General features: G+C 38.4%; 1 pseudogene across 1 annotated transcript; it reads right to left on the bottom strand.

Moving 5' to 3' along the window:
* Window positions 1–434: 434 nt before the first annotated feature.
* Window positions 435–726, bottom strand: LOC309792171 (small ribosomal subunit protein eS27-like; annotated as a pseudogene). Its single transcript has one exon. The product of its transcript is annotated as a small ribosomal subunit protein eS27-like (transcript).
* Window positions 727–10152: the final 9426 nt, after the last annotated feature.

Here is a 10152-nt window from a genome sequence, read left to right on the forward strand (position 1 = left end):
CATTATCACCTTCCACAACACTGAATTCTCACTGTGCTTCCTGAATTCAACAGAATTAAACTTTACTAACTTTACTTTTTTTTTCAAGAACATTGTCCATTAAGGCAGACATCTTCAAAGGGTTTACCTTTATGAACAGTTCTCCAAATTGCTGAAGAATCTAAAGATTTTCTCATCTTTAATGATGCTTTTGTATTCAAAATGTGTTTATGGTATGGTTTCCCATTCATCTTGATTCAGGGTACTTTTTTTTTTTTTTTTTTTTTTTTTTTGCGGTATGTGGGCCTCTCACTGCTGTGGCCTCTCCCATTGCGGAGCACAGGCTCCGGATGCGCAGGTTCAGCGGCCATGGCTCACGGGCCTAGCCTCTCCGCAGCACGTGGGATCTTCCCGGACTGGGACACGAACCCGTGCCCCCTGAATTGGCAGGCGGACTCTCAACCACTGCGCCACCAGGGAAGCCCCAGGGTACTTTTAATGCTACTTCTGTCTGAAGAAGCATCCTCCTGTAAGCCTTGCTTTTCCTCTTGCAGCCTGGCTGAGGACAGTAGAGCAGCCAACACACAAAACTGCTGTTCGTTCATGGCTAAAGACAGTGGTGATTTTATAGCATCCTGGGCATTTCACATTCATGAAGTAGGAATTGGGGCTCTGCACCAGGCACTTCTTCTTGTGTTTCCTCTTCTATCTTGCAGAGGGATGAAGGAGATCCTTTGCAAGAGGCATCTTCTCATGGGGAAGTAATCATCCGAGAAAGTCTAATAATTTTTTAATGTTATGAGTCAGTGTTTCAGAATGTAGCCTCCTAAGGACTTTGGATTTTAGTGTCCAGTAAGTTCACTTAAATAAGATGTCAAAAGTTTCCCCTATATAGTGATTACTATAAATTTGTTTTCTATTTCTCCTGAATTTGAGCTCCAGAGGTCTTACATTGCTCTCTCTTATGATTATGGCAGTTTCAGTTATAATCACAAAAAAATGTAATATAGAAATATAATAAGGAAACAGTAAGTTTTGAACAGTCTTATTGTTTTTCATTTGTTGGAAAGAAAGAGTGAGGGGTAATAAATGCCACTAAATATTTCCACTAAAAATCTCTAAACATCTCCCTCTTAGGATATTGCCCACAGATATGTTTCATGGTGAAGAAACAAATAGTGTCTATGCCTGTTTTCACAAAGTTTTTTAACCAGATAATATTAAATACATTAATGTGTTTAGCCCAGCTCCTGGCATGTAATTAACTGAATAAATGGGTATTGAAGAGATTTCCTTTAACAGGGGCATAGAAGACAGTAGAAATAGAGATTCTGGGAGACTTTTAAGAAACTAAACATAATGCAAAATCAGTGGGCTTCCGTGAGGAGGCATGGGAGAAACGGATTATGAGGAAAGGGAGTAGCACTCTATTCTATTCAATCTCTATCCTCAACATCACAGACCAGGGTGTGTTTGCCTAATAATTTATTTTTTCAGCAGTAGCACTCTTTGAGGATTTTTTACCCAGAAATAATAATAATAATCTTATTAGTAAGACGATTTTTCTCTCCTTTCTCTGAAACAAGACATTTCTGCAACCTCTGATAATCTGAGACTTTGTTTTATAACCTCCGATAATCTGATAACCTACTGACCACAGAGCCACCCTAACCTCCTAATTCCCACGAAGTGAATAAAAGGTACTGCCCTCATCCTGCTGCCAGGCTTCTGCCACTTTGCTCCTTCACAGTGTTGAAAATATATCTGACCACTTACCCAACTGTAGTTTGTGTAATTATTCAAGTCCTAATACGTGGAGCTAACCACCACCATGTAGCAGTACTGAAGAGTCTACGCTGATAATCACTTGTAACACACTACAGTTTCGAAGCTGGGAACTTGCATTGGTTTCCTTTGTTCCTACTTCTGTCCCTTACCACTCTAAAATACTAATTTTACTGAACAAATCATACGTCTTGCCATTTACACAATTCATGGACAATATACACTGAAACACAAAACATCACTTTATGCATGTATGGATGGGTGTGGTGGGCAGGGGTGTGTGTGTATAACTTCCTGTGTTAGTTCTACCTACTCTGAAAACACCTTTAATTTACATGAAAATAATAACTTCTTATTTTTGAAAATCTAATTATTTCAGCAGATGATTCAGAAGGTTAGGTAATTCATCTTAGTCTTCTCAAAAGGTAATTAGGTAATTCTCTTAGCCTTACCCCAATTTTTACACATAACCAAGTTAAATCAGGTTATTTCACCTATACACAGTGAAACTGAATACTCATTGTCTTTTAAAATTTAATTCTTCAATGCCCACTGGGAGAAATTCTGAGTCATTCCTCAGCAAAAGAATATAAACACATACACTTGGAAATAAAATGATGACAAAGACCAATATTATTCAAAACTTGCAGGGTTTTGTAAAGCATCACTGTTGGAAATTTTTGTGTCCCACTGCTGTTAATGAAATTTGAAAATGATGGAATTAGAATGAAGAAAGCCCAAATAAGACTCCCTGCTGAAATCATAGCTTGGGTTGAATGTTCAGTATCTGAATGTCTCTAGTTCCTTCCGTTTTGAAATTGTGCCATCAAAATGATGTTCTATTTTAATCCATTATATTAACTGATTGAATGCTGAAATAGTTTTCTTTGGGAAGAAATGGATTCATTAGAATTTTTTAATGGTTTGCTATAGGCTAATGTATTTTAATAGGACAGCACTTTCCTATAACTATTTAAACTAAAGCATGTGAGAGATTAATATTTTCTATTCACTAGTGTCATTTGTTTACCTTGTTCTTTTAGAATATGAAACTCAGCTAGCTGATCTGCAGTGTTAAAAGGTTCAAAATAAATATACTCCTGATTTAAGAACATCTACATTAACATGCTTGAGTGAAAGTAAAACTAGTGATTAAAGGAGAAAGGAATTCTCCTGGAAATGTTTCTATAACCTACTCTCCCACTGACCTTCCCCAGTTCCCTTCATCTATCACTTAAATCTTGACCAGAAGATCTGTAGGAAATGACTGAACTGGACAGAAAGGTGTCTTCACAGTCAGAGAAGAGAAAAAACATGCAGAACCCAGAACTCCAATCAGAAGCCTTTGCTGACAGAAAGTTGGCACACAGTCCCTTACAGAGGCTGCTCTCAGACAATCTCTTTTCCTTTGGCCTCCATCGATTAATTATTTTCCAAGAAAAAAGTTTTGTCCATCACAACTGTTAAGTCTGATACCCCTTAAACTTAAGTCTAGATTTTATTGGATTCCAAGATGACAGTGTGGCTGCAGTTCAAGGAATAACCCGTGCACTCCGCTCTCCATTTCTCAGCACCAGCAACCCTCCTGTGCATCAGTAGTCACTGACTCTTTCTGTACAAAAAGCTGTACACAGAAGTGGTGTGTGTCACTCCTGACACAAGCATTTCAGAGCATGAGCTTGATCCCTCAGTTCTCTCCTCCTCTTCACAGTGACCAGGATGCCACCTTCCCCAGGTGGTGCAAGTAAAAGATGGTGGAACCTCTGTCAGCCTGGCCCATGGGTGCCCACATGAGGCAGAGCTCTCTGCAAACTGACTTAGAGGTACAGTAAACACGAAACAAACTTCTGTTGTGTTAAGCAAAGGAGATTTCTGGATTAAGTTGCTGCCACAGCATTACCTCTGATTAAACAGGCTTGGCCTTTAGAGATGGAGGTATTAATGGGCACCTGGGTTACTCTGCAGGACTCTAGACAAACGGAAAGGCTCAAATATCAAAATGAACATCTGCAGCTCAACAAAGATATTTCCATTCTTGGTTAAGGGTCTTTCAGATGAAAATAATTAAAAACCAGCTCAAACTACTAAAGGTAAATGAATGTACACTGGTTTTTTAAAGCCATGGGAACCACAAAACTGTTGGAAAGGAGAGGGTTACAAATGGGATGCTTCAGGAACAAGAATCAGAGACTGCAACGTTGACAGGACACACTCCACTTCTCACCCTTGTATCTCCGTATAGGCTCCCTTCATTTTCTCTCTGTGCAGCCAAACTTTTCCCGCAAGCCAAGAAACATGGCTCCTGATGGTTCTCAAACCTCTGCCACCAGAAAGAAAGTGAAAGATGCACTCAAGTCTTTTTGCTGTAATTTAAAAGTCCCAAGGAAAAATATGATTGTCATAGCTGGAGGTAAATGTCCCCAGGTGGGCTAAGCAACTGTGTCTAGCAAAGGATGTGGTCTGTAGATGCCATTAAGATTCAATGCAGAACATCTAGTTGGAACAGAAGCAAACCCAAAAACTATTTCTAAAAAGAGGGTCTTTCTGGTCAGACAAAGCATAAACATGTTCAAAATCCATTATGCACATAAATAAAATCCAAAAATCTCTTAAAACTAAAGGTTTTGTTTTCTAATTCATTTGATGGCAAAACTTGACCTGATCTGAACTAATTTGGCAAACTAGGCATGAACTTGATGTGAAGTTGTTGAAATTTGTTTTTTTTTCTTTTTTTAAACATCAAGGTTTTATTTTCTGAACACAATGTTCTGCTTTTCTTTTTTTTAATAGTATTTTGATTTTATTTAAGTGTAATACATGCACATGGTAAAAATTCAACTGCAATGTTTATTTGTGAATAGTAAATACATTTCAACATAGAAATATTTGGATGTAGAAATATTTGTAGAATATCTGAGTATGGGTTGCTGTCCAAATCCTTCTGGGGGTGTTCTATAAAACATGGTATATGCATTATATTACTTTTCAGATTATAAATTCAAAAACATGCCTCTAAGGTTTTTAGATAAGAGACTTACATCAGGAATTAAATAGTACAAATATAAATATCCATAGAATAAATTATGTTATCATAATTTAAGAACACACATGTAATAGACACAGAGATCTATCTACCTATATCTATAATTCTCTTTGAGAGAGAGAGTGAGAGAACACATATCCAAAAAGATACATGGACATTTGTGTTTCTTACACATTTAACTTTCCATTGTCAGCTACAAATTCTTAACAGGAGAGTTAAATATGTCAAGAAACATCAACTCAATACTACTTATGCACACAGTGTGAGTTTGTAACTTGCTGAAGTAAGGAGTGGTATGATGGGATCACATAGATTCAGAGATGAAAGTAATCTTAGAAATCATTTAGGACACTCCCTCATTGTCATATGAGAACATTGAAAAGGGGAGAGAAAAAGTGACTTCCTAAGCACAAAGAGTTGGTGATAGTGAGGTTCTATAATCTTTTTTTTTTCAATGAAACACAGCTTTTTAAAAATTCTAGTCCACTGAGGTTTAAGCCCTTTCAATATTACATATTTGTTTAGATACCTTAACTAAATTATGAGCAAAAGGATAGGGAAAAATTATAGTGATACTGAAGTGGTCTTAGATAAAAGGTGCTAAAAAGTGTTATTTATTATCAAAAGAAGTATGGGAGAGCCTGTTATGTCTCAAGGCAAAATTTGTTAAAATAAAAATATTCTGAAAAATACTTGAGTACTTCCATGATGATTCTAACCTTTGGAATTGTTAAGGCATCTGAAAAGTAGTAATTTTTTTCTTACAGATGTAATCTATATTGAAAGCTATGAAAAATTATGAAACATATAAAGGTATATTATATGAGGTACATTTATCTCCAATCACTATGTAGCTGGCTTTGTTTTCAAGAGAATTTCTGTAAAGTGTTTTTCCCCAAACTCCACAATATAGTTTACCACACTTTCTGTTGTAAATAACCTGAAAGATTGCTATGTTTTGTCACAGACTCTATTTCCTGCTCCTCCCAAAAGCTCTCATCCTTTTCATCACTCTTGTGAAAATTTGCCTTAAAAGTAATAACATCTAGCTGTCACTATGGTGTTCATGGAAGTGGTGAATTGTATACATCATGCAGGTAAAGAGCTGACTAGCCCCCAAGTTACTCATCTTTGATATCACTAGTTATCAAATAGTGTAAACATTTTCTTTACCAGTACTCTATCATTTCACCCCCAGTGGTCCAGATTCTCACTGATTGTCGTTGTTGTTTGCACAGTGTGCTTGCATTACCTTTCTAAGTGAACTTAAAACCTAAGCTGCTTTAAGGTAGACATTATGGATATCCCGTCTTTATTTTGAAGGTTTGAAAATTATATCCAAGGACTTCCCTTAAGAATCCACCTTCAGGACTTCCCTGGTGGCGCAGTCATTGAGAGTCCGCCTGCCGATGCAGGGGACACGGGTTCGTGTCCCGGTCCGGGAGGATCCCACGTGCCGTGGAGCGGCTGGGCCCGTGAGCCATGGCCGCTGAGCCTGCGTGTCTGGAGCCTGTGCTCCACAACGGGACAGACCACGGCAGTGAGAGGCCCGCGTATCACAAAAAAATAAATAAATAAATAAAAATCCACCTTCCAATGCAGGGGATGTGGGTTCGATACCTGGTCAGGGAATTAAGATCCCACGTGCCGCGGGACAACTAAGCCCACACACTGCAACTACTGAGCTTGTGCACTCTGGAGCCCATGCGCCACAACTAGAGACAAGCAAGCGCGTCGCAACTAGAGAAGCCCACACGCCAGAATGAAAGATCCCGCAGGCCGCAACTAAGATCCAATGCAGCCAAATAAATTAATGGATTAATTTAAAAAAAAAGAAAATTATATCCAGAGAAGTTGAATCATGTGCCCTCTTAGATCACACAGCTTTTTAATGGTTTTAGTGCTTTTAGTCATTTTGATACATACAAATTTCATTTTAACATACATACAATTCATGCTTCCAGTTTTAGAGACTATGTCTTCCTATTATCTTTTGGTTAGAGGTAGGGTCTTCCCTCCCGCAGCAGAACCAGAACATTCCAGTTACTTGCTTGCTCTCTCTGGTTCCAGGCCATGTGACTCAGGAAGACATCATCTGGGACTGTGAATCTAGAGCAAGTGACTCAAAGAATTAAGGGCAGTTAAAAACCAACTATAACCACAGTCACAGTGCAGCACCCACGTGTGGTGTCAAAGCCAATAGTGTCAGTATGGTCAGTGTGGGGTCCAGTATCAGCAACAGAATGATCCTAGCTACTATTCCAATGGCATGATTTTGCCAAGTAGCTGTCTTAGGTTCCTAACCATTTTGAAATCTGTGGTTTCCAGCATTCCATTTAACTCTATGAACTAACCACTTCCTTCCAAAAAAAATTCCTTTCATGGTTAAAACCCATATTTGATCTCTGTTGTTTACAACCAAAAACTCTGATTAATATAATGTCAGTATTGAGTTAGCACACAGGCTTACCGACCCATAAAGCTTTATTCTTTTTCAATCATATGGATCTCACTGCTTTCATAAAATAAATTTACTTTAATTTTCTAGGCCCTATCAGTGGTACCTTCCACTGCCAATAATTTCTTTTTAACTGTTCAATTTTTTATCCCTTTATTTATGATACAAATTGGGTTATAATGACTAACATCAATTTTTTACATAAATAGCTTATAGAGTGTAGGCAAAGTATTGACTTTTGTGGCCAACATTAGTTTTGCAACACTGTAAATCTGTTTCATCCTACAGATGAAGAGTGATTTATAAGTAATTAATAAACTCTGGAAAAGAAAAGCAAGTATTGTCTATCTGTAAATGAGAAAAATATTGGATGAATATATGAGAGACATATTTGTTCCTTCAATATGTAAGAAAGGACAGGTGGAACATTATGTAAAGTATAAAATGTATCAGACAAGTATATCTCAAAACTCTCAAACAGCTATGTATTTTAACAACTGACTGGAGGATAGTTTACCATTAAAAGGAAGACTAGTTAATAATCAAAACGTAGAAATTGTTCATTTATTTACTTACTCATTCAGTTATTTGTTCATCAGCAAACAGTTCCAAAAGCACCAAGCCTGTCCCAGTTGTCCTCTCTGGTTTATTACCTATGAAAGTTTAATAGTGCCTCTCACTGTCAGTGGAGGTTTGTGCCCTGAAGTGCATGGGGTGGGGGGTGGGGGGCGTACATGCATTGCATAGAAAGTAAAAAAAAAAATTGAAAATTGGAGCTGAAAATAAGATTTTATCTAAATTTCTGTATCCCATATATGGTAGACTTTTCTAAATTATATGTTAATTTATCTTAAAAATGTGTCAATTAATTTTCCAATGTAACACCTTAACGACATTTTAAAAGTGTAAACTGAACAACCAGAAAAAATTATGAACTGAAGAACTGGTGTGGAATGTACTTTCCTAGTAAGTATTGTTTGTAAAATTTTTTTAGAATGCAAAGCCATGTTTTATAAGTTAGCACTTATGAAACTTAAGATTTATCACAACATACAGACTTTTTACTAACATAAATATTATTTATTTTTGTAAATTCAGGATCATTTACTCTTTTAGTAGCTTAATTTAATTATAACAGTAAATGACATTTTATTTAATACCAGATCACATTCACAGTTTTAATGTTATTAAACTCCTAATATTTTACTAATAGGGGGAACAAATAAGCCAATGTTATATATTAATACACTTATTTTCCTCCAGCTATGTCAATAAGTTGCAATCAAGGGCTTTTTAAGTAGGTCATATGCTACTTCATTGAAATATTAAAATATTTTAATTTTAGTTTCCATTAGAGGGTTATTGTCAAAGCTGTTAGAGATCTGTACTGTTTATGAACATCATTTGCTGGTCACAGTATAATCCATAATACTTGATTCCTTAATGTAAGCCACATTGGATGTAACTTAGGCTCCTAGTAATAAAAGTAAACTTTATATATTAAAATGGCAACCTCCACCATTTTCTCAGAAGGGATGGCAGGTGGTGTGTAGACGTGCCCAGGGAGTGGGGCAGGTGGTAATGGTATATGCATTTTATTTGGTCTCTTCCCCTATCAATCACTCTCACTCCTCTCTCTCCCTCCCTTGCCTCCCACTTGCCCTGCCCCATGTGAATGGCTTTAGGTTAGGTACTGCTACTCCGGTTCTAGCACTCAGTCCCCACCATCCTCTTTGCTCTCACATTTGTGTTGTGTATTTGGCCCTTGAGGGCACCTGAGTTTGAGAGCTGAGAGTTACTGCATAACAAGACTAAACATAAATTGGAACAGAGTGTGAAAGACAGAAGAAAGACTGTCCTCTTGCCTTTAAGGAGCTGAGAATTCAGTAGTAAAAACAAACAAATACTACTATAGCATACAAAACAGTGGTCCTCATCTATATTCTACACAGACATATCCAATGGAAGGGGCACATTTCAGCCAGTATCGGTAATTGCTGTGCTGTGATTTTTTTTTTTTTTCGGTACGCGGGCCTCTCACTGTTGTGGCCTCTCCCGTTGCGGAGCACAGGCTCCGGACGCGGAGGCTCAGTGGCCATGGCTCACGGGCCCAGCTGCTCCGCGGCATGTAGGATCTTCCCGGACCGGGGCACGAACCCGTGTGCCCTGCATCGGCAGGCGGACTCTTAACCACTGCACCACCAGGGAAGACCTGTGCTGTGATTTTTGCAGCAGTAGCAGAGTAAGTTCTCTTGTTCTAAATCAAAATACGTAAATAAAACCTCAGGGCGTTGGGAGGTGAAGAAAGAGAAGCAGAGGTGAGCAGTTAGAAAATGCTCCTGAAGTGATTCTTGGATGTCTCCCCTTATTCACCTAGCTCTACCCTCCTCAACTCCTCCTCCGCCTCTTTTTGAGAATTACCGATGCAGACAAGGTTAAATGGAATCACACTGCAGGGAGTTTGTCTATAAGGATAATGATACCAAAAGGCTTCCCTCTCTCAGGGGTGGTTTTGCACTGTGCCAGCCTGGAAAGGCTGAAAACTGAATCTCCCGGAATTCCCTTTCCTTTGTGGTATTGAGTTAGGTTGGCCATACAGGAATACACACGATGTTTGGAAGGTGGCAATAAAGCATCACTCATTATCCTCAAGAGGTCTGTGCAGGGCCCCACAAGCCACTGCATTTCACTCACTTTGTGGCTAATTTGATGGCACCGTATTGCACAGGAAAGCAGCCAAACTGGCAGTTCGTTCAAACTCACCCTTCTCCCCATCCTCTTCCAGTTCCTTGGTGTCCTGAGTGAGGTGCATGTACAGGTCCCTGATGAAGGCCATCAGTTTCTTCAGCAAATAGACAACAACACTGAGTTTAGGTCTAGTGACAGA

This window comes from Mesoplodon mirus (assembly GCF_964341445.2).
Source record: "Mesoplodon mirus genome assembly, chromosome: 16".
Lineage (NCBI taxonomy): Eukaryota > Metazoa > Chordata > Mammalia > Artiodactyla > Ziphiidae > Mesoplodon > Mesoplodon mirus.